At 45.9% G+C, this 25928-nt stretch overlaps 1 long non-coding RNA gene across 1 annotated transcript in view; it reads right to left on the reverse strand.

The window, feature by feature from the left end:
* The window catches only part of LOC134935709 (uncharacterized), a 141709-nt gene that overhangs the window by 90033 nt on the left and 25748 nt on the right, over nucleotides 1–25928 (reverse strand). Inside the window, exon 2 of the long non-coding RNA XR_010180356.1 lies at nucleotides 16320–16358. This is a non-coding gene — a long non-coding RNA (uncharacterized LOC134935709). The remainder of the gene's footprint in view (nucleotides 1–16319; nucleotides 16359–25928) is intronic.

Below are 25928 nucleotides of genomic sequence, written 5' to 3' on the forward strand. Positions count from 1 at the left end.
GGCAGCCCTGACAGCACGTCACCATAACCACACACCCTGCTATACAGCAGTGAGATTACCGTCATTGTGCAGCAGGGGGCGTGGCTATAATGGCTGGGGGTAGATGGTGGCCGACTCCGAGAAGCTTCCAGGCATCCGGGAGCACCACACAATTTTCGGGAGCCTCCCAGCTGTTTTGGGAGAGTAGGCAAGTGTGATCAATGTGGTAAATTTACTAAGTGATAGGTTTAAAAGCAAAACACCCGTTAGGGTTTTTTTTTTTTTAATTTAAATATATTTTAAAAATGCATTCTAAATGTATTTTAAAAAAAATTAAATTCCAATTTTTTTTAGTGCTATCATTTATCGCCTTAGTATAAAATTCATATTCAGATTGATATTATGACATTATTTTGCAATCACGGTTACATTTAAAAATGAACTCATGATAGACGGGAATATTTACTTTGTAGCGTTTGACTACTGTACATCAAATAGCAGCTGCTGAAAGTGAAAGTGAAAGGCAACTCTTATATAGATTACGTCATTAAACGCTCACATTGGGCATTTTTCATATACATGTGATAAAGACAATCTTGTTACGACTTGTTCTTATTTTACTCCCCAGACTTTCACATTAGGGCCTTTGGTTTGGTGCACGTTGCTAGTTTAGAGCCTGAAACACTGCAATGCTCTGGTAGCTACAGAAAAGGCTTCAGCTGTCTCATCAATGCCTCTAGAGCTCAGATAGCCCCTTCAATTGCTTTACTGCTCCGATAACTGTTTTGTTAGTTTATATGCTCCAGTACACACGTCAATGGTCTAATAGCTGTTTCGATAGCCGCGCTGATAACTTCAAGCCCTGACAGTTATATCTCCGCAGCCATCAGTCGTATCAAGTAGAAATGTTGTATTATTCTACAGCTGAACCTGATTGCCTGTAAAACAATGTCATTTGATTAAACTTGTAATAGCTCTTCTTACTCCCAGCTTCAATGTGACCTCGCTTGACCAGCGGCCACCCTAAAGCTGAGCCGTCACTATTCTTCTCAGTGGGTGACAATAGCATCTCAAATCCCCTTTATATATTTCCTTTGTTCATATCAATCCAAGGGTATCCCATTAATTGCTAGCCTGTCATCTTGCTATTATAATAATGGCTTCATCTAATGCAATCTTTGCTTTTATTGCGCTCCTAGCAAACTTTTAAAAGTTTATTTAGCTGAATAGGATCGTCTTTAAATTAATTTAACGTACAGGGAAGTAAAATTCAGGCAATGAAGGTATAGCGCACACACACACACACACACACACACACACACACACACACACACACACACATTTAGACACACATACACATTGTGTTTGTTTTGTGCACCTACTAGTTTTGATGTCATCACCTCAATGTTTGTGCTGTGATGTCATCACCTCAATGTTTGTGTTGTGTACTCTATTACATTTGGCCCAATGTTTTTCAGTTTTGATGTCATCACCTCAAAGTTTGTGTTGTGTATTAGAAGCAAACTCATATTGTTCCTTTGAGACTTGTAATCAGTGGCGTTTGTATAATGGGTGCCAGGTGGGCAGTGCGCTTATACCCGCAGACACTGCATTCAAGAGATATCTATCAGTGTGCCCATCTTCCACTATTGTATTCAGAAAGGTGGCAGCACACATAATAATAGTGGATTTGGTCAAGCCCCCCCCTCAGTACGGGATTAATACCTGCACATTATACTTGAAATATTTAATGTCTAGCAATTTTAATACTATCAACTTGTTCTGCTGTTATATCAGCCACCACACTCCCTAAGGGAGACTTTAGAATTCACTAATTGCAGTCTTTAATTATAGCAGTCCATCATTGTTTGGTATTCTAACAATTTCTAAGGTTCCCATCTTCCATGGGATCCAGTCAGCATACCGGCGACTGAGATGCCGGCAGTCGGAATCCTGACGCAGGAGATCCCAACACTCAGTGGCGTAACTACAGAGGGTGCAGGGGATGCAACTGCCTTTCAAGATTTTACTATGGGACCCACAAAGTTCTAGTTATGCGCCTGCCAGTGCCAACATTGGTCACAACTCACAAGACTGACGCTGGGATCCTGACATCTATTACAGTGCCGGTGCTGGAATCCCGGCTGCCATCATCCCGATCGTACATATGCCGAGGAGGGTTAGGCTGTGTGTGTGTGTGTGTGTGTGGGGGGGGGGGGTTAGGGTTAGGCTGCTGGGGGAAGAAGGTTAGGCTTAAGCCAGGGCTGGCCAAACCAGGCCTCGAGATCTACCAACAGTTCACATTTTCCAGACCACCTAGCAGGTGTAGTCATTACTAATTAAGATGTGCTGCATTCGTTCATAACTGACAATTCTACAGATCTCCAGGAGGCCTGGAAAACATGAACTGTTGGTAGATCTCAAGGACCGGTTTGGCCAGCCCTGGTTTAAGATGTGGGGGGGAAGGATTAGGGTTAGGCACTAAGAAGGGGGTTAGGGTCAGACACTAAGGGGGGAAGGTTGGGATTAGGCTGCGGGAGGGTTAGGGTTAGGCACTAAGGGGGGAAGGTTAGGATTAGGCTGTGGGGAGGGAGGGTTAGGGTTAGGCACTAAGGGGGGAAGGTTGGGATTAGGCTGTGGGGAGGGAGGGTTAGGGTTAGGCACTAAGGGGGGAAGGTTGGGATTAGGCTGTGGGGAGGGAGGGTTAGGGTTAGGCACTAAGGGGGGAAGGTTGGGATTAGGCTGTGGGGAGGGAGGGTTAGGGTTAGACACTAAGGGGGAAAGTTGGGATTAGGCTGTGGGGTGGGAGGGTTAGTATTAGACACTAAGGGGGGAAGGTTGGGATTAGGCTGTGGGGAGGGAGGGTTAGGGTTAGGCACTAAGGGGCTACTTATTAACATTAGTTTTAATAAAATAATGTGAAAAAGGGAGTTTTCTGTTTTCACACACTTTTCACATTATTTTATTATCACCTGAATGTATTAAAGGGCATTTACAGCAGTTATCATGAAAAACTGCTCCAAACCCTTTAATTCACTTTTTTTAAGTAACCTACATCGCATTCCCCATACTTATAATGGGAAATGTGATGTGGCCAAATTTACTAAAAAAAAATGTGAAAAAATAACGCAGTGTGCCCTGTGATAATCTCACCAGCTCAGGCTGGCGAGTTCACAGGGCAGCACTGCGATAATGTGGCATTTGCCCAGCTTTCTCTGCCCCTGGCAGAGAAAGCTGTGCGGGGACCCGGCAGAGTGATCAGCTATGCGTGTCCGATGGACCTATTTGTCCCACGCCAGTCAAGCTTTTTATCACCTTTAAATTATCTGAACATGGGCCCCTCAGCATCAATTGGTATTGCTGCTAGCCCAGTGTGTTATGATTTAAGACATAAAATATCCTCAGTCTCCTCTCAATACCAATTGATGTTGAGGAGCCCATTTACCACCACTAACCACATACTGTATAGGGGCATGTTTAATATACACATTCCCGGAAGCCGCCCACATCAACAGTAACTTTTTTCAGATATGTTTATTCCTCTTATAGCTGGAGTGGATGAAATTGTGCTAATAGGAGTGAAGAAGTGGATTCTGCATAGTGGCAGCCAGGACTGGTACATGGTAAATCAGTATAGTGGTAGGGAGGAATGAAGCCATGGATTGGTATATGATAATTCTACAGGGTGGTAGTCGATAAAAAAAAGAAACACTCAATAATCTGTCAATATGAGAATGGCGTTGCCAGATACTTATAGTCACTAAGATGTGCCAGCCACAGTACCAACATGATCAACAGTGTATTTTTTTTATTATTTTCCAGTGTCATTTTTCAATACCTCTATGTACAACACTATGGAACCCTTGTTGGACCATATCAGTAACAGATGGTAATAATAAAAAATAAGAATATATACAGTAATAATAATAATAATAATAATAATAATGCAATCTACCTTTGACAGCATACACAGCCCTAGGCTACCCTTTACACATGGGCTACATTAATGCCAGGGTTTTTTGACAGCGCCCCCTCCTTAATAAGCGGCTTCCAGGATCAACTTAGGGGCATATTTATGTCCTCCACAGGTTTTTATGAACGTTCATCCAACATACAACTTTGCATTTTAAAAAGTGTTGTCATTTTATAGCCAGTACCTGAGAATCTACAACTTCCTTCACAATAAATTATTCATGCCCATGAGCAGTTTTGAGTAGTGATGAGCGGGTTCGGTTCCTCGGAATCCGAACCCCCCCCGAACTTCACCCTTTTTACACGGGTCCGAGGCAGGTTCGAACCTTCCCGCCTTGCTCGGTTAACCCGAGCGCGCCCGAACGTCATCATCCCGCTGTCGGATTCTCGCGAGATTCGGATTCTATATAAGGAGCCGCGCGTCGCCGCCATTTTTCACTCGTGCATTGGAAATGATAGTGAGAGGATGTGGCTGGCGTCCTCTCACTTTGTTTCAGGGGGCTGCAGTGCAAATATCTTTATTCTGGGGACCAGCAGTATTATACGTTATCTGCCTGAAAAATGCTCCATATCTGTGCTCAGTGTGCTGCATATATCTGTGCTCACACTGCTATATTGTGGGGACTGGGGACCAGCAGTATTATATAGGAGGAGTAAAGTGCAGAGTTTTGCTAACCAGTGACCACCAGTATTATACGTTGTCTGCCTGAAAAACGCTCCATATCTGTGCTCAATGTGCTGCATATATCTGTGCTACTGCTCACACTGCTTTATTGTGGGGACTGGGGACCAGCAGTATTATATAGGAGGAGTACAGTGCAGAGTTTTGCTGACAGTGACCACCAGTATATATAGCAGTACGGTACGGAAGGCCACTGCTCTACCTACCTCTGTGTCGTCAAGTATACTATCCATCTAGATTCTATACCTGTGGTGCATTTTAGTTTTGCAGTTTGCTGACAGTGACCACCAGTATATATAGCAGTACGGTACGGAAGGCCACTGCTCTATCTAGCTCTGTGTCGTCAAGTATACTATCCATCTAGATTCTATACCTGTGGTGCATTTTAGTTTTGCAGTTTGCTGACAGTGACCACCAGTATATATAGCAGTACGGTACGGAAGGCCACTGCTCTACCTACCTCTGTGTCGTCAAGTGTAAACTATTCATCTAGATTCTATACCTGTGGTGCATTTTATTTTTGCAGTTTGCTGACAGTGACCACCAGTATATATAGCAGTACGGTACGGAAGGCCTCTGCTCTACCTACCTCTGTGTCGTCAAGTATACTATCCATCCATACCTGTGGTGCATTTCAGTTGTGCGCAGTATATATAGTAGTAGGCCATTGCTATTGATACTGGCATATAATTCCACACATTAAAAAATGGAGAACAAAAATGTGGAGGTTAAAATAGGGAAAGATCAAGATCCACTTCCACCTCGTGCTGAAGCTGCTGCCACTAGTCATGGCCGAGACGATGAAATGCCATCAACGTCGTCTGCCAAGGCCGATGCCCAATGTCATAGTAGAGAGCATGTAAAATCCAAAAAACAAAAGTTCAGTAAAATGACCCAAAAATCAAAATTGAAAGCGTCTGATGAGAATCGTAAGCTTGCCAATATGCCATTTACGGCACGGAGTGGCAAGGAACGGCTGAGGCCCTGGCTATGTTCATGGCTAGTGGTTCAGATTCACATGAGGATGGAAGCACTCATCCTCTCGCTAGAAAACTGCAGTGCCACTCCTAGATGGGCCAGGTGTTTGTGTCGGCCACTTGTGTCGCATAGCTTAGTCACACAGCGACCTTGGTACGCCTCTGTTTTTCTGTGCATCATGTGCTGTTTGGGGACAATTTTTTTGAAGTGCCATCCTGTCTGACACTGCAGTGCCACTCCTAGATGGGCCAGGTGTTTGTGTCGGCCACTTGTGTTGCTTAGCTTAGTCACACAGCGACCTTGGTGCGCCTCTTTTTTTCTTTGCATCATGTGCTGCTTGGGGACTATTTTTTTTAAGTGCCATCCTGCCTGACACTGCAGTGCCACTCCTAGATGGGCCAGGTGTTTGTGTCGGCCACTTGTGTCGCTTAGCTTAGTCACACTGCGACCTTGGTGCGCCTCTTTTTTTCTTTGCATCATGTGCTGTTTGGGGACTATTTTTTTGAAGTGCCATCCTGCTTGACACTGCAATGCCACTCCTAGATGGGCCAGGTGTTTGTGTCGGCCACTTGTGTCGCTTAGCTTAGTCACACAGCGACCTTGGTGCGCCTCTTTTTTTCTTTGCATCATGTGCTGTTTGGGGACTATTTTTTGAAGTGCCATCCTGCCTGCCACTGCAGTGCCACTCCTAGATGGGCCAGGTGTTTGTGTCGGCCACTTGTGTCGCTTAGCTTAGTCACACAGCGACCTTGGTGCGCCTCTTTTTTTCTTTGCATCATGTGCTGTTTGGGGACTATTTTTTGAAGTGCCATCGTGTCTGACACTGCAGTGCCACTCCTAGATGGGCCAGGTGTTTGTGTCTGCCACTTGGGTCGCTTAGCTTAGTCACACAGCTACCTCATTGCGCCTCTTTTTTTCTTTGCATCATGTGCTGTTTGGGGACTATTTTTTTGAAGTGCCATCCTGTCTGACACTGCGGTGCCACTCCTAGATGGGCCAGGTGTTTGTGTCGGCCACTTGTGTCGCTTAGCTTAGTCACACAGCGACCTTGGTGCGCCTCTTTTTTTCTTTGCATCGTGTGCTGTTTGGGGACTATTTTTTTGAAGTGCCATCCTGCCTGACACTGCAGTGCCACTCCTAGATGGGCCAGGTGTTTGTGTCGGCCACTTGTGTCGCTTAGCTTAGCCATCCAGTGACCTCGGTGCAAATTTTAGGACTAAAAATAATATTGTGAGGTGTGAGGGGTTCAGAATAGATTGAAAATGAGTGTAAATTATGGTAATTGAGGTTAATAATACTATGGGATCAAAATGACCCCCAAATTCTATGATTTAAGCCAGGGATGGGGAACTTTCGGCCCTCCAACTGTTGTTGAACTACACATCCCAGCATAACCTGCAACAGTTTTTGCATGGCCAAATAGCAAAACTGTAGCAATGCATGCTGTTATATGTAGTTCAACAACATCTGGAGGGCCGAAGGTTCCCCATTCCTGATTTAAGCTGTTTTTGAGGGTTTTTTGTAAAAAAACACCCGAATCCAAAACACACCCGAATCCGACAAAAAATTTTCAGGGAGGTTTTGCCAAAACGCGTCCGAATCCAAAACACGACCGTGGAACCGAATCCAAAACCGAAACACAAAACCCGAAAAATTTCCGGTGCACATCACTAGTTTTGAGTAATATGCTGATGTACAAAAAAAAAAACATTTCATGATAAGATATCACAACTCATGCTAAAAGTCAGCTAAAAGTAATGTCACAAGTCAGTATTGTATGGAAATCTACATAAAGCTACTGTAGCTTGTGACACACTATCAGTAGTGATACCTTATCTAGAATATCTTACAGATATCCACACAGAAGGATAGTTAATACCCCTTTTCCACTATAAGCACTGGTCGCAGCCGTGTCGCCTGACCACGGCTGCGACCCATGCTATAGTCCCCTTTCAGCAGCGCTCACCAACCCGGCATATTGCCGGGTAGGTGACGCGGCTAGTGACGCGGCAGGGGCGGCGCTGGGAGATCACATGATCTCCCAGCGCCGCCCTCCCTATACACAGTGAACGGGAGCCGTGTCACCTCGACACGGCTCCCGTTCACACTAGACAGCTAGCCGGGTTGAACACGTGTTCAACCCGGCTAGCTACCCGGGTAGGATTCCCGGATCACTTGATCCGGGAATTTGCCGGGGGACCCTTTTCCACTAGGGAAAAACACGGGTAAATGCGCGCCCCCGCGCATTTACCTGTGTTTTAAGGAGCTAGTGGAAAAGGGGTATCAATAAGGAGACACCTGTATATATTTCTCTTACGTCCTAGAGGATGCTGGGGACTCCGTAAGGACCACGGGGATAGACGGGCTCCGCAGGAGACATGGGCACTAAAAAAGAACTTTAGGTATGGGTGTGCACTGGCTCCTCCCTCTATGCCCCTCCTCCAGACCTCAGTTTGATACTGTGCCCAGAGGAGACTGGGTGCATTACAGGGAGCTCTCCTGAGTTTCCTGAAAGAAAGTATTTTAGTTAGGTTTTTTATTTTCAGGGAGCCTGCTGGCAACAGGCTCCCTGCATCGTGGGACTGAGGGGAGAGAAGTATACCTACTTAAATGCTAGGCTCTGCTTCTTTGGCTACTGGACACCATTAGCTCCAGAGGGAGTCGGAACGCAGGTCTCACCCTCGCCGTTCGTCCCGGAGTCGCGCCGCCTTACTCCTCACAGAGCCGGAAGATAGAAGCCGGGTGAGTATGTAAAGATAGAAGACTTCAGAGGCGGCAGAAGACTTCGGATCTTCACTGAGGTAACGAGCCATTGCTCCCACACAACACACACACGGCAGGCACTGTAAGGGTGCAGGACGCAGGGGGGGCGCCCTGGGCAGCAATTAAACCTCCGATCTGGCTGAAATATATATATGTATAGGCTCTATACTATATATAAGAGATCCCCCGCCAGTTTTTGAAAGATTTTAAGCGGGACCGAAGCCCACCGCTGATGGGGCGGAGCTTGATCCTCAGCACTCATCAGCGCCATTTTCTCCACAGCACACTGCTGAGAGGAAGCTCCCCGGACTCTCCCCTGCTGAACACGGTGACAGAGGGTTTGAAAGAAGGGGGGGGGGGGCGCACATAATTTGGCGCAGTGCAATAATAGCGCTATCTGGGTAAAGTTGGCGCAGTGCAATAATAGCGCTATCTGGGTAAAGATATTTGTTTTTCCCTGGGTCATTGGCGCTGGGTGTGTGCTGGCATACTCTCTCTCTGTCTCTCCAAAGGGCCTTGTGGGGGAACTGTCTTCAGATAAGAGAATTCCCTGAGTGTGTGGTGTGTCGGTACGCTTGTGTCGGCATGTCTGAGGTAGAAGGCTCTCCTAGGGAGGAGGTGGAGCAAATGACTGTGGTATCTCCGTCGGCAACACCGACACCTGACTGGTTGGATATGTGGAATGTTTTAAGTGCTAATGTGAATTTATTGCACAAAAGGTTGGACAAAGCTGAGTCCAGGGAGTGTACAGTGAGTCAAGCCCTACCTGGCCACTATGTTGCAGGGACCTTCTGGGTCTCAAAAGCGCCCACTATCCCAAATGGTAGACACTAATACTGACACGGATTCTGACTCCAGTGTCGACTACGATGATGCAAAGTTACAGCCAAAATTGGCTAAAAGTATTCAATATATGATTATTGCAATAAAGGATGTGTTGCATATCACAGATGACCCCTCTGTCCCTGACACGAGGGTGCGCATGTATAAGGAAAAGAAACCTGAGGTAACCTTTCCCCCATCTCATGAGCTGAACGAGTTATTTGAAAAGGCTTGGGAATCTCCAGACAAGAAACTGCAGATTCCCAAAAGGATTCTTATGGCGTATCCTTTCCCGACTAAGGACAGGATACGGTGGGAATCCTCCCCAAGGGTGGACAAAACGTTGACACGTTTATCCAAAAAGGTAGCGCTGCCATCTCAGGATACGGCAACCCTCAGGGATCCTGCTGATCGCAAGCAGGAGACTACCTTGAAGTCCATTTATACACATTCTGGTACCTTACTCAGACCGGCGATAGCGTCGGCTTGGGTTTGTAGCGCTGTAGCAGCATGGACAGATACCTTATCGGCGGAAATTGATACCCTGTATAAGGATACCGTTTTATTGACCCTGGGTCATATTAAAGATGCTGTCTTATATATGAGAGATGCTCAAAGAGACATTGGCCTACTGGGTTCTAGAGTCAACGCTATGGCGATTTCTGCTAGACGAGTCCTATGGACCCGACAATGGACGGGTGATGCCGACTCGAAGAGGCATATGGAGGTTTTACCTTACAAGGGTGAGGAATTGTTTGGGGAAGGTCTCTCGGACCTAGTTTCCACGGCCACGGCAGGTAAATCAACTTTTTTGCCTTATGTTTCCTCACAGCCTAAGAAAGCGCCACATTATCAGATGCAGTCCTTTCGGTCGTATAAAAACAAGAGAGTACGGGGATCGTCCTTTCTTGCCAAAGGTAAGGGCAGGGGAAAAAGCTGCCAACCACAGCTAGTTCCCAGGAGCAGAAGTTCTCCCCGATCTCTACAAAATCCACCGCATGACGCTGGGCCTCCGCTGAGGGAGTCCGCCCCAGTGGGGGCATGTCTTCGACTTTTCAGCCACATCTGGGTTCACTCACAGGTGGATCCCTGGGCAATAGAAATTGTTTCCCAGGGTTACAAGCTGGAATTCGAAGAGGTGCCTCCTCGCCGCTTTTTCCAATCGGCCCTACCAGCTTCTCCCCCAGAGAGGGAGATAGTTTTAAATGCAATTCAAACAAGTGGTGGTCAAAGTTCCCCTGCTTCAACAAGGGATGGGGTATTACTCAACCCTGTTTGTAGTCCCGAAACCGGACGGTTCGGTCAGACCCATTTTAAATTTAAAATCCTTAAACCTATCCTTAAAAAGGTTCAAGTTCAAGATGGAATCGCTCAGAGCGGTCATCGCCAGCCTGGAAGGGGGGGATTATATGGTGGCCCTGGACATAAAGGATGCATACCTTCATGTTCCCATATATCCACCTCATCAGGCATACCTGAGATTTGCGGTACAGGATTGTCATTACCAATTTCAGACGTTGCCGTTTGGGCTTTCCACGGCCCCGAGGATTTTCACCAAGGTAATGGCGGAAATGATGGTGCTCCTGCGCTAGCAGGGTGTCACAATGATCCCGTACTTTGACGATCTCCTGATAAAAGCGAGATCACGAGAGCAGTTGCTGAACAGCGTATCACTATCGCTGAAGGTGTTACAACAACACGGTTGGATTCTCAATATCCCGAAGTCACAGTTGGTTCCTACGACTCGTTTGCCCTTCTTAGGCATGATTCTGGAAACAGACCAGAAAAGGGTTTATCTTTCTGATAGAAAAGGCCCAGGAACTCATGACTCTGGTCAGGGACCTATTGAAGCCAAAACGGGCGTCAGTGCATCACTGCACTCGAGTTCTGGGAAAGATGGTGGCGTCTTATGAGGCCATTCACTTCGGCAGGTTCCATGCGAGGACTTTCCAATGGGACCTACTGGACAAGTGGTCCGGGTCACATCTACAAATTCATCAGATGATCACCCTGTCCCCCAGGGCCAGGGTATCTCTCCTGTGGTGGCTGCTGAGTGCTCACCTTCTAGAGGGCACCAGGTTCGGCATTCAGGACTGTATTCTGGTAACCACGGACGCGTGCCTCTGAGGTTGGGGAGCAGTCACACAGGGAAGAAACTTCCAAGGTCTCTGGTCAAGCCAGGAGGCTTGTCTTCACATCAATGTCCTGGAATTGAGGGCCATATACAACGCCCTTCGTCAAGCGGAGAATTTGCTTCGCGACCTACCAGTTCTGATTCAGTGGCTCATGTAAACCGCCAAGGCGGAACAAAGAGCAGAGTGGCAATGGCGGATGCCACCAGGATTCTTCGCTGGGCGGAAAATCATGTAAGCGCACTGACAGCAGTGTTCATTCCGGGAGTGGACAACTGGGAAGCAGACTTCCTCAGCAGACACGATCTACATCCAGGAGAGTGGGGACTTCATCAGGAAGTCTTCGCACAGATTGCAAGTCAGTGGGGACTGCCCCAGATAGACATGATGGCATCCCGCCTCAATAAGAAACTACAGAGGTATTGCGCCAGGTCAAGAGACCCTCAGGCGGTGGCAGTGGACGCCCTGGTGACACCGTGGGTGTTCCAGTCGGTCTATGTGTTTCCTCCTCTTCCTCTCGTCCCCAAGGTATTGAGAATCATAAGAAGTAGAGGAGTACAGACAATTCTCATTGTTCCAGATTGGCCGCGAAGGGCCTGGTATCCGTATCTGCAGGAAATGCTCACAGAAGATCCGTGGCCTCTTCCTCTAAGACAGGACCTGTTACAACAGGGGCCCTGTCTGTTCCAAGACTTACCGCGGCTGCGTTTGATGGCATGGCGGTTGAACGCCGGATCCTAGCGGAAAAGGGCATTCCGGATGAGGTCATTCCTACTCTGATAAAGGCTAGGAAGGACGTGACAGCTAAACATTATCACCGTATATGGCGGAAGTATGTTTCTTGGTGTGAGTCCAGGAATGCTCCTCCGGAAGAATTCCATCGGGGCCGTTTAATTCACTTCCTACAGACTGGAGTGAATTTGTGCCTAAAATTAGGCTCCATTAAGGTTCAGATTTCGGCCCTATCCATCTTCTTTCAGAAGGAATTGGCTTCTTTCCCAGAAGTACAGACTTTTGTGAAGGGAGTGCTGCATATTCAGCCTCCTTTTGTACCTCCAGTGGCACCCTGGGACCTTAACGTGGTGTTGCGGTTCCTTAAGTCTCACTGGTTTGAACCACTTAAAACGGTGGAATTAAAATATCACACTTGGAAAGTGGTCATGTTGTTAGCCTTGGCATCGGCTAGGCGTGTGTCGGAGTTGGCGGCTTTGTCTCACAAAAGCCCCTATCTGGTTTTCCATGTGGATAGAGCAGAATTGTGGACTCGTCCTCAATTCTTGCCCAAGGTGGTTTCATCTTTTCATATGAACCAACCTATTGTGGTGCCTGTGGCTACGCGAGACTTGGAGGATTCCGAGTCCCTTGATATGGTCAGGGCTTTGAAAATTTACGTGGCTAGAACGGCTTGGGTCAGAAAAACAGAGGCACTGTTTGTCCTGTATGCAGCCGACAAGGTTGGCGCTCCTGCTTCGAAGCAGACTTTTGCTCGCTGGATCTGTAACACGATTCAGCAGGCTCATTCTACGGCAGGATTGCCGTTACCAAAATCGATAAAGGCCCATTCCACTAGGAAGGTGGGCTCTTCTTGGGCGGCTGCCCGAGGGGTCTCGGCATTACAGCTGTGCCGAGCTGCTACTTGGTCGGGTTCAAACACCTTTGCAAAGTTCTACAAGTTTGATACCCAGGCTGAGGAGGACCTCATGTTTGCTCAATCGGTGCTGCAGAGTCATCCGCACTCTCCAGCCCGTTTGGGAGCTTTGGTATAATCCCCATGGTCCTTACGGAGTCCCCAGCATCCTCTAGGACGTAAGAGAAAATAAGATTTTAAACCTACCGGTAAATCTTTTTCTCCTAGTCCGTAGAGGATGCTGGGCGCCCGTCCCAGTGCGGACTAAATTCTGCAAGGCTTGTATATAGTTTTTGCTTACATAAGGGTTATGTTACAGTTTTGGTCAGTCTCGGACTGATGCTGTGTTGTTTCATACTGTTAACTGGTTCGTATATCCCAGGTTATACGGTGTGGATGGTGTGTGCTGGTATGAATCTTGCCCTTAGATTAACAAAAATCCTTTCCTCGTACTGTCCGTCTCCTCTGGGCACAGTTTCTCTAACTGGGGTCTGGAGGAGGGGCATAGAGGGAGGAGCCAGTGCACACCCATACCTAAAGTTCTTTTTTAGTGCCCATGTCTCCTGCGGAGCCCGTCTATCCCCATGGTCCTTACGGAGTCCCCAGCATCCTCTACGGACTAGGAGAAAAAGATTTACCGGTAGGTTTAAAATCTTATTTTTTCTAGCAACACGGTTGGTAGGCATTTCAGATTCAAGTTCTCTTTGGATAGCCAAACCTTGTCACCAATTGTATATATCTTAGTTGATCTGTGATGTTTATTTGCTTGGTATTTCTAGCGTTTCTGAGCCTCTATCAGCCTGAGTAGTAAGAATCCAAAACTACTGAGTACTTTTCTATGAAGAACCAAACCAATATATTGTTGAGGGTACCTGTCTTGGACAATATCCATAATTTGAAAAGAATGATCTTAGTTTAGTGGATTCATGAACAACATTGTTATAAGTGAAGTCAACCATAGAGTACGCCTGTCCAATAATTTTGGTGAAATCCAATATATAGCATTAAGTACTGTTCCAGACACAAGTTGACTCTCTCAGTCACCCCATTAGACTGGGAATAGTGAGAAGTCCAGCTGCGTTCGCAAAGCTTTACAGAAGGTCCTCCAGAAGGGGATGCGGTCATTTTACCTACAATCAAAATCCTGAAGGTCAAAATCCTGACATGGTCAAAATACTGACATTTAAAATACCAACAAGGTCAAAATATCGACATTTAACATGTTGACAGGTCAAAAAGTCGACAACAGTTTTTCACCATCCCAGTGGACCTGGAGGGGGACTATAATAGTCTGCCCGAAGCATGGCGAGCTATGTCGACATACATACAAAAAATAATAATGAAAAACGTGTGTCGACTTTTTGACCTGTCAACAATTTAAATATTTTGACCTTGTCTGTATTTTAAATGTCAGTATTTTGACCGTGTTCGGATTTTGATTGTAGGTATTTCATACTACACCCTCCACAAGTGAACTGTGATTTGCTGTCTGATACGAGTGTAGCCCGCCCCTATACTAGTATTGACCGAAGAAAGGAGTAATAACTGAAATACATGTACCTGTAGTAATTATTATTAATTATAGTACTAGGGAAAATAGACCAGAAGAAAATCTACTGTATATATATATATATGTATGATATTAATTGTATAGGGAGGCTGTGGTATAGGTTATGGTGACTACAAATACCTAAAGGGGACCACTGGACTTTTATATTAATATTATGGCACGAGGGGCTGGAGAGAGACTTCTAGAAGCCCCGCGCGCAAGGACAGGGGAGAGCGAGTGAGGAGGAGATAAAACGACGGTTGGTGTGTCGCAGAGAGGATCGGGGGAGGAAAGGAGAAGGACGGGAGTGAAGCCGCACGGAACCAGAGGAAAGAGCCAGTATTAGCCGGAGGACGATAGACGGCACCGAGACTAGGTATCCGGAGGACAAACCGAGAAGATACCACCGGGAGTCCTATCGACGAGGATAGACGGAGTCCCGACATCAGCTCACCCCGCGCTACCTCACAAGCGCCAGCCGCCATCACGTCCTCTTCCGCTGCATAAGAGAGTGGTAAGCCGCCTATGTGAGGCTAGCGCTACGGCAGGCAGGTTGTTATAGCAGAGAGGTAACGAGAGGACATCAGAGTACAGGGTGCTGGCTAGAGTAACCCAGAGAAGGAAGGAAGTGCATTACCTGTGGAAATCCAGAGAGCTGTCAGGATCACAGGTACCCACAGTATAACTTGATTGCAGTGCATGCCAGTCGGGGGAGGAGTTTGTGTGCATAAGTAAACCCTCCAATATATGGACTGTGGCCAGGAGTGTGGATATTAAAGACTATATAGCGAGCTATAATAGGTGGGTGGCTTCTAAATTTGTTTAAAGTATATACGGACGAAGGAATCAATAAGTCCCCCTCCCTATGGCTGCCAGGGGAGGCGGCTGCTGCTATGAATGTGAATAACTGGCGACAGCTTCTCCTTTACAGCCCCAGGAGTAAATACAGCTTTTCTGAGTATAACCCATCCAGATCTTCCGTCATCATTAAAGGACTATTTACATGAGTACTATTCAGATGTATCCGAAAAAGTATAAGTCCTTTATAAGGATATCCTTTCTCCAGTTTAAACCAGTGTTATCAATTCTGTGGTAGACTATTAATAGAGGACATACCGAGTATCAGAACACATACTAAATTAGACATATGGCTCTCTCCAAATACCAGAGACTACATAGATCCTACTGAACTATTTATACAGTATAGCCTATAGTCTGTCCCATATCTATCGTCTAATATACTAAATACGGACTGACCAAGGATAAAGGAGGAGTCCTGCTTATCCCCTCAACAGTTTGCTTTTTGCCGAGTTTGAACATTTGACCAGTCGTATCACCCTTAGTTCACATTAACTGTGCTACCAATCTATCCTACAGTGTTTTACTTTTATTAGAATATGGATATTTGAGTAACGGTAGGGGATAGAGACGAAGTAAATAATACATTCAATATGATCTATGATTAGGGTGACTCCCCTATAACTACCTGAATTGGAATTCATACGAGGATCCAACCCCATCTACATTTAAGTCCACAACCTCTACTGGGCCCCAACAAGTGCACCAACGGTATATCAGTATAGACTAGAACCACAAGACTATTTTAATGTAAGCGCAGCGACTAACCCTGTACTTTTCTTTCACAGGGAGTGTTTTTCAAGGTTTTTTGTGTTGCATGCAATTTAATTGTATTTAGTGGGAGAGTACAGATAAATTCTATAAGTACGTAACGCTATAACATATTATAATTGTTTAATAAAGTTACATGGTTGTCACTAATAATGGGTATGGTATGTATAATTAGTTAACACTTACCTTTAGTCTGGAGTCCGGGAAGAATATTCCGAAGAGGATCTGAAAAATAGACGAAAACGGATAAGTGAACCACCTTGCGTACTGTGGGTAGGTGTATAACTCTTATTAGAATTATTATCCATAGGTAGGTAACTTGAAACATTCAAATAGGGTTTTCCCAAGCTAGCCCAACTATATCCAGAACGATAAAATTAGCTTGGGTGGAGGCACTTCTGAAGGTGTTAATCCATTGTAACTCTGTTATACAAGGTAGAGACGAAGGCAAGAGGGTTACACGATATTTTGGCCAATCATGATGGCTAAAATTATGAAGTTTGTGTAGCTAATGGTGACTAAGGGGTCTATTTACTACGCCTTGGTGTTAGATAAAGTGGAGAGAAATAAAGTACCAGCAAATCAGCTCCTAACTGCCATGTTACAGGCTATGTCGAAAAATGACAGTTAAGAACTGATTGGTACTTTATCTCCATCCATTTTATCTCTCCCCAAGGCTTATAAATAGACCTCTCTAAATAAATTATGCCATTTTGAGAAACATACCAGCCCCACCAAGATTGTTTAAAACCCCTGTGAAGATGGAAATTCTGAGATATAATCCATAGATTCCAATATATTTTATATATTTAGATTGTGAGCAATGACTAATGGCTGCAATAGACACATATACTACTACCATGGAGATAAAGATTTCCTTGCACAAACTGGGCTACCAGTAATATCTGTCTAAGAGATAAAAAATATTGGTTCTTCTAAAATGACTAGTGACCTGGAGTGATTTTCACAAATAATAGTCTGTCTTAAGGTGGCGGTGAGTTACAGAACCATCTGATTGGGGTTTCATTTTGAGATATCTTCATTTTACTTTGAGTTAAATTCAGACAAACTTTGCAGGTAAATTAAAATGTCATCAACATGGCATGTCTAGATACTGGTCACAATTACAAATGTTGGAAGGTAGCTGGGGGGGGGGGGGGTATTCAAGTGACCGGCGGTCGGGAGACCGACAGTCACATGACCTCCTCCACCATCCCGACCCCTCACTATCCCGATGGTCGGCATGCCGACCAACACGGACTATTTCCACTCGTGGGTGTCAACGACACCCATAGAGTGGGAATAGATCCCGTGGCGACCGTAGGTCGCCACCGAGCCCGCAGCGTGGCGCTTGCTGCACACGCCCCTCCCCGCCGGGATCCCGGCGTCGGTATGCTCCCGGGATCCCGGCGTCGGTAAGCTGACCGGCCGTCTCCTGACCGCCGGTCAGCCATACTACACCCAGCTGGGGCATTGATAGGCAAATGGGCATAAGCAGGCATTCACAGTGCCCATACAGTGTTCAGAAGACTTACTTCCAGTCATACTCTGCTCTTATATGGACTGGGTATGGGTCATTAGGTCGACCACACTTAGGTCGACCACACTTAGGTCGACCACTATTGGTCAACATACATTAGGTCGACATGGTCACTAGGTCAACATTGTCATTAGATCGATGTGAACAAGGTCAACATGGAAAAAGGTCAACATGAGTTTTTTTTACTTTTTTTGGTGTCATTTTCTTCGTGAAGTGACGGGGAACCCCAATTAGTGCACCATGTCCCCTCGCATGGCTCGCTTCGCTTGACATGCTTCGGGCAAGGTGCCTCGCTCCGCTACCGCTGCGCTTGGCACAGGTTTCTATTGCCAATCGCAGTCCACGTGGATCGTAAAGTATGAAAAAGTTAAAAAAAATGATGTGAAAAACTCATGTAGACCTTTTTCCATGTCGACCTTGATCATGTCGACTTAATGACCATGCCGACCTAGTGACCATGTCAATAAGTGGACAGTCTGAATCCTTTGTGGAGTGGACTCGCGCAGCGGGCGTACTGCACGTTCGTACCCTTGGAGCCCAGTGAGATGCTAAAAGCAGTGATCGCCTCTGCCTGATTAACTGGCAGAGGTTGTCGCGGTGCAGGAGGGGGCATGCCAGTGGTGTTATAATGCCATTGACGGGGCGCAGTCAGCACAACGTAGGTGTATCCGGACCATTGCGGGGGTGGGCAGCGACACCTGTGTGATGACCCGGGATGCGGTGGTTTTCCCCATGCCAGCGCGCAGAAGCTGCACTGGCAGGGAGCTACTCAGAGGGTGCAAAAGCATTGCCTCTGTGCGATGCTTTTGCACCCTTGCGGGTGGAGGGGACAGGGCCTGACATGCGGGGCGGGCTAGCCCTGTGCTGGGCGTCCCCCCGCATGTCAGAGAAACTGATCATAGATATGCAAAATTTAGCACATTTACGATCAGTTCTGAATTAGGCACTAAGTTGTGGCCTCTAGTATAGGGAAGATGCTTGCGAATTGTAGTCTTTCACATAACTCTAGAATGAGGGGAAGAAAATATACAATATGGATAGTGAAGGAATTAACAAAAAATATAGGAACACCTGCTGGAAATGTTCAAGGACACATAAATTCTCTGACAGTGGATAAATAAAATCATTCCAAATAGCAAACAACGTGTCTCGATTCAATTCAACACAATGTTAAAAGTGCATGGAAGAAGGTCCCAGAGATATTCAATTGTTCTCATTGCTAGTTGGGAGATGCCAGTTCTTGCGTCTTAAGCTGGGTGTTTAGTGGCAAGAACCGGCATTTTCCAACTTTAGTGCCTGCCGCAATGCTGTTTGTGCCACGCTAAAGGCAGTAGTCTTAGGAGACAGAGAAACGTAAAATTATATATCTACTTCAAACGGGCACTCAAGATGTACTTCTTCACCAAACCTAGCCAACTGTCCTCCTAACCCTCTTGTCCACACTTACAGTCTACCCCTTCTGTGTCACCCCGGTCTGTTATCCCTTCACCTTTTAGATTGTAAGCTCGCAAGAGCAGGGCCTCCCCTAATGTAATAACAGAAAAGAAGAAATCCACAAGTAAAAGCGCTCAGTGTTGTGTGAGACAACACTGAGCGCTTTTACTTGTGGATTTCTTCTTTTCTGTTATTACATTAGGGGAGGCCCTGCTCTTGCGAGCTTACAATCTAAAAGGTGAAGGGATAACAGACCGGGGTGACACAGAAGGGGTAGACTGTAAGTACCAGATTGACAAAGTATACTTAGTGTCCAAATAAGGATCAAATCAGTCCCACAGATGAGAAATCCTCTGTTTACGCTCCCACCGTGAAGGCCTCTGTTTCCAGTAGTCACTCATGATGAAAAATAAAAACAATAAAAGATCATGGTGCAGTACGTCTCAAACTTCTTTCACACAAGGGCCCTCATTCCGAGTTGTTCGCTCGCAAGCTGCTTTTAGCAGCTTTGCACACGCTAAGCCGCCGCCTACTGGGAGTGAATCTTAGCTTATCAAAATTGCTAATGAAAGATTCGCAATATTGCGAAAAGACTTCTCTGTGCAGTTTCTGAGTAGCTCGAGACTTACTCTGCCAGTGCGATCAGTTCAGTGCTTGTCGTTCCTGGTTTGACGTCACAAACACACCCAGCGTTCGGCCAGACACTCCTCCGTTTCTCCAGCCACTCCCGCGTTTTTCCCAGAAACTGTAGCGTTTTTCAAACACTCCCATGAAACGGCCAGTTTCCGCCCAGAAACACCCACTTCCTGTCAATCACATTACGATCCCCAGAACGAAGAAAAAACCTCGTAATGCCGTGAGTAAAATTCCTAACTGCATAGCAAATTTACTTGGCGCAGTCGCAGTGCGAACATTGCGCATGCGCAGTTAGCGGAAAATCGCTGCGATGCGAAGAAAATTACCGAGCGAACAACTTGGAATGACCACCAATGGCAGATAAAGATGCTAGAGAACCAATGCGTACCCCACTCACAATGTGTAAGGTGTCTATCCTCATATAAAGGTATCTTTAGTTATGGTGCAGATGTAGCAATTCTTGTCAAATTATGCGTACCATACTCACTTCTCCAAAGGCGGTACTCCTCACATCACGGTTTCTTTAGATATTCCATGCCGGATCCCTCCTCATTCAAAGAAAGGAATATATACTGATATAAAAGGGTTTTATTAAAAAATATATATATAGGCAATAACCATATGTAAAGCCTCAACTGATATCGATGCTGTTAACAGGTATAGCCGTCGGCCGAAAACGGCAAATTCCCTGTCTGGTGTTATGACATCAATTACAGAGGGGAAAAAACAAAAATGGATATGCCTAAAAGCACTCTTCCTACACGTTTCTACCCTCTGGGGGTCTTTATCAAGGAACAAGAGTGCTAAACGAACAAACATATTTAAATCCAAGAACAGGAAATTGAAACAATAAAATGTTTAATTTGGAAACCGGGTTGCCATGGCAACGCGTTTCCACGTGTACCCAGCATTCCCTATGTTGATAATTACTACTTCCTTCATAGAGCGCAGACTGCTGGGAATTGTACCAGCTAGTCTGTCTGCCCTTAGTTGCGGTCACATCCGCCCCACGTTGCTATGGGAGCCGCTCCCCGGGCCGGACACACGTCCGCCTCTGGCGCGCGTCATTTCCGCTAACCATCCCCATAGCAACTTATCATCACAACAACGCGTACGGCCAAATTACACCGAACGCGCCTTGTGTCACTGACAGACAGTCGAAAGTAAGCTGCTGCCCTGGTGTCACTAGAGTCCCATTCATGTAATAATATACGTGCAGCTATAGCGTGCTTGACATATATAAATGCTCGGCACCTCGTCTCCCCTAATGTGCTCTCCTTCTCTTACTTACACTATCTTATACTCCATGCTCCCTTTGATGGCACCTAACCCCTGGTTTTCCATACCTGTCCTATATTGTCTCAAACTGTATGTGCTTTTTTCTTGTTTTGCTCATTTGTTTATGCACTCTGTAATGGGCGCTGCAGATCCCTTGTGGCGCCATATACATAAAAGATAATAATAATAATAATCTCAGCAGAAGACAGTAAGTGATAAGAAAAAGAACAGAGGGGGAGTGGTCAAGGGAGATAGACAAATATTATGGTCAGCAATCTGAGGGAAGAAATATAGTTTGAGAAGAAAAATGGATTAAGGACAGACCTTTGGGGAAAACTGAAAGAACGGGACAGTGAGGTAGTGTGAGGTAGAGGCAGATGTAGAAACAGAGAAGTGTCAATTGGACAAATAAGAGGTTCTGTACGAGACTAGGTGTCATGACAGTTGAGTAGAGGTTTTTACTGGAGGAAAGGGTGGCCAATGCTTTTGCAGACCACCATGAGGTCAAGGAGAGTAGAAAGTCATACAGTATGGATTAACAGTGTGAAGGTCATAGGTGAGCATGGTGAGGGCAGTTAGTGAGTGGTATAAGGCACTGACCAGAATTTAGTTATTGTAGAACAGAACTAGAGAAAAGCCAAGATGCAAGGCTGTTAGAGACAACCTACACAAAGTTCTTGGAGGTGTAGAGGAGAGAAAGGCATGGTCAAGGGAGAATTTCTTCAGCATGTTGGAGACAAGCGCATGTTTGAAGGATAGAACAAATGTGCCACAGGAGCTAGATAGGCTAACAGGGTGGCAATACATGATCAGGCATCAAGGTGGAGGGTTATGGGTTTAACTTTAAATGGTCAAGTGGAGGGAGAAAAGGAGGAAAGGATGATATAGACTTTAAGTCCTGTGATAAGGAAAAAGGAAGACAAGGCTGGTAGGCCATGTGGGGGTAAATGAGAGTGATAGTTGGAAATTTTGTGGCAAATTTTGAGTGGTTAAGTCAGTTGCAGGAAGAGAGGAATGGAGGGGGGAGGAGGGTGTTAAAGATTTTCAAAAAACTGTGAGGGTTGTAGGATTTGGAGGAAATGAGAAACTTAAAGTATAACTTTGCAGATTAGGAAAGTGCAGAACTGTATGGGAAGAGGATGGGTATGAAGGGGGGAAACCAGCAAGGGAGCATGATTTCCTCCAGGGGTGCTCACAAGAACACCGATATAGGCTGATATTTACTGCTGAGGCACCAGAGTCAATGGCAGAGGAGAGGGTATGATTATATAGAGTGACAGCTTGGTAACGCCAGGAAAGGATGGAAATGGATGGAGAGAACACAGGGGCAGATGTATTAACCTGGAGAAGGCATAAGGAAGTGATAAACCAGTGATATGTGCAAGGTGATAACGCACCAGCCAATCAGTTCCAATATGTAAATTAACAGTTAGGATCTGATTGGCTGGTGTGTTTATCACCTTGCACATATCACTGGTTTATCACTTCCTTATGCCTTCTCCAGGTTAATACATCTGCCCCAATGTCCAATCAGGAGGAGAAACTGATGAGGCTAAAGAATTCAAGATTTCAAGGGACCTGGGAATGAGAGATCTTGAATAAAATTAGTGACTTCTAAGGACCCCTATAATATTGTGTAAGAAGTGTATACACCCAGGTGCCCACCCAAGAAAGAAAGACACAAAAAAAACTTTATTGATCTTTTTTCTGGTATAGATCCTCTTAATATTTTATGGGATTTATTTTTTTAGGACAGTTACTATGCACAATGGGTGTTATTCAGATGTGGTTGGAGGTGCGATGGAATGTGCAAAGTACCAATTATCGGTACTTTGCACATACACAAGACCTGTTGCGTACGTGAATGGGTCCCGCAACGTAGCACCTAGTCCAGCATCAGACTATCCGTGAATGACAGTCTGATGTAATTTGAGGACAGGGAGGGGGCGGCCATAGCTTCCATATCTCCATATGGAGGCTGTCACCCCCTTTTGGGGGAGGGAATAAGCTAGAGATCATTTCCTGTCCTCTGCGACAGGTGGCTTGAGGGTGCTGGAAGCTGCTCGATGGTGAGTGACAAATCCGATGCTGTGTCCTAGGACAGAGATTGGATCCCTCCTGCAGCATGAAGTGTCTGCTTGTAATAGACGCCTCCTGCTGCATCACCGTATAGAGCAATCACTGCTGCTGACAAGGAAGTGATAACAACTCCAACCACGTCTGAATTAGGCCCAGTGGTAGTTGGACATTTTACCACAAGAGATGAGTGAAACTATGGTACAATTTCAAATCAGTTGAGTTTAGCAGCTGGCCTGGATGGACCCAGTGATACAGTCTTCTTGTTCCATTTTGCTTTGCTGCTCTGCTGATTGGCACTGTACATGTAAATTTGTATTGCACGTTTGGCAGAATTAATCATTTTATATACAGATCTAGGATGGCCAGGTCGTCAATACTATTTGTTCAGTGATGTGGTCTTGACTTTGTGGTATAAAAATTGAGAATTTTGCTCAGAAGTTAAATTATTGGAATTCTGTGAGTAACACTTAAATCCAAATTCCCTTTTCCAAAACTATGTGAATATTCACTACCAAGTGCGAAACACAGTGAATATTTAGCAGAACACTTTTGGAAATTTTTGTCATATAATTATCTTTAGTGATGGTGAATGTATTCCAAGCCACTGTGGTCTTTATCAATGAGTATACACCATGTTTGCGTTCCCTTTTTTTTAAAATTCTACATACAAAGGGTTTCTCCATTTCCTAGGAGTCATGGTTATATAAGCTTCAGATCTTGGCTCAGTGAAGTTGCGAGGGTCAAAGGTCATAACAGGGCATCACTCTCAGACAAAGTCCCTTCAGCTGTTAATATAAGCTGTGGAAACAGTGTTCTGAACGCACAACCACTTGAGACCATCCACAAGCCACTCACAACTCTCTAAGGGGTTATAATGTTGACTCTTCTGACATTGGATCCAGCTTCGCTTTAAGCCCCCAAGGTATGGAGGCTTAAAGACATTCATTGAAAGGGAAGAAATCCTATTGCAGCTATTCACTCCATGAAGACAAATATACCCCAAACAGAACAAGGAAACACTGCACTTCTGCCCTCTATTCACCTGCTGCAAATCATTTCATTTGGTCTAAAACAAAAACATAAGAATTTATTGTGCTTCCGTCCAAAAATTCACCGTAACAATGGATCTATATTAAATAAGCAAACACAGCTAGTGCTTCGCATTACGTATATGCAACGTGGCAAGGGAGCAACTAACTAACTATACAAATACCTTCATATTTTTAAAACACATACAATTTTTTATTGAATTTTGCCTGGAAGCAAGAAAATAACTACAGGGTTACTTACCACCTTCTAACAGTGCAGTGTGGAATATGACACAGCAGGTGCAATACCACAATATGTAAATGCAAATTTTACAAGTGTACATAGATGTCCGGGATGAAGTCATTGATTCACGATAACAATATCGACACCACAATGCCAACAGTTATAATGTTGACCTTCTTAAAATATCAACAGACAGCATGGCAACATTCCAGAATGTTGACATGTGAAAGGCTGATATTGACAATATATTGACATTAGGGTTAGGCTGCGGGACGGGAGGGATAGACAATAGGAGGAGGTTAGGGCAGAGCCGGATTAAGGGTAAGGTCAGTACCCCAGGCCCCCCTAGTCTTAAGGCCCCCCCCCCCCCCGGCCAGAGCTCTGCACCGCTCTGGGGCAGACTGTCTCAATTTTCCAGCCTCCTCCATGCATCAGTTCCCAACTGTGCTGCCCGAGAAGAGGGGGGATGAGGCCACATGCACATGTGGTATGGGACATACCGCACTCCTCTCCTGGCAGTGTGGGACTCCCCCTCCCGGCATCCTGGAGTCTTCTCTCCCTGCTGCAGCATGGGGGCCTTCCCTCCGATGGCTCCTGTTGCCGTTGGCCGTTGGGAGGGGAAGGGGGGGGGGGGGGCGAGCAGCAGGTGCAGCTGGGGGGTGGTTGCTGGTGCGAGGGCCCCCCTGTCTTGGGTGCATGGGCCCTTGAGGGCTTAGTCCGGTCCTGGGTTAGGGTTAAACTATGGAGAGGAGGTTTGAGTTAGACACTAGAGGGAAGTTTAGGGGTAGGGATTAATATGAAGGTCAGTAAACTCACTGAAACACCAATCCATCAGATGATGAAGTGATAGTGCTGGTGCGTTGGAGCCCCTTGGGAGCAGATGAGAAACCTCTGGGCCACCATGGTCAATATGTCGACATTTTATCAGTGCCGTTAAGAGGAGGCATTATTTATTTACCCAGGCTGGATGGAGGGGCCTGGTGGGAGCCTGAGTCTACAATTGCTCTCACTGTTCTGCCCTATACTTAGTCTGCCCACTACTGCTTGCTGCTTCTGTATAGCAGCACATTGGGCAGTGAGAGAGAGGAGCCTGCTGCAGCAGCAGTCTTCTCTCACTGGCCGATGCGCTGCTGGGCTGTGCTGCACTGTTATACAAACACATCCAATGGTAGTGGGCAGAGGGGAAGGGTGTCTACTGCAGCCGCCCCTCGCTCCCCTACTGTGCTGAGTGTGTGGCAGCAAATAGAGCATTTAACAGGGGCAGTGGTCACACTTTCCCAGGTGTTGGCCACGCCCTCCACCAGTAACGGGGCACGCCCCAACTCTTGGCAGCCCTGGAACTACATGATGAATGTCAATATGGTCAATGTCTGTGTTCTCATGTTGACATTATGAATGTCGACAGATCATGCACTACCCTAGTTGGTCTGGTTCTGAGGCCACTTTTCTGTTCCACCACGGCTGCCTGCTAACTCATGCTAGTGCGAATATCCACCCATCTATGCCAATTATCAGTCCATTTACACATAAATTACTGGCCCACTCCCTGCTTTCAT

This window comes from Pseudophryne corroboree, chromosome 6, assembly GCF_028390025.1.
Source record: "Pseudophryne corroboree isolate aPseCor3 chromosome 6, aPseCor3.hap2, whole genome shotgun sequence".
Classification (NCBI taxonomy): domain Eukaryota; kingdom Metazoa; phylum Chordata; class Amphibia; order Anura; family Myobatrachidae; genus Pseudophryne; species Pseudophryne corroboree.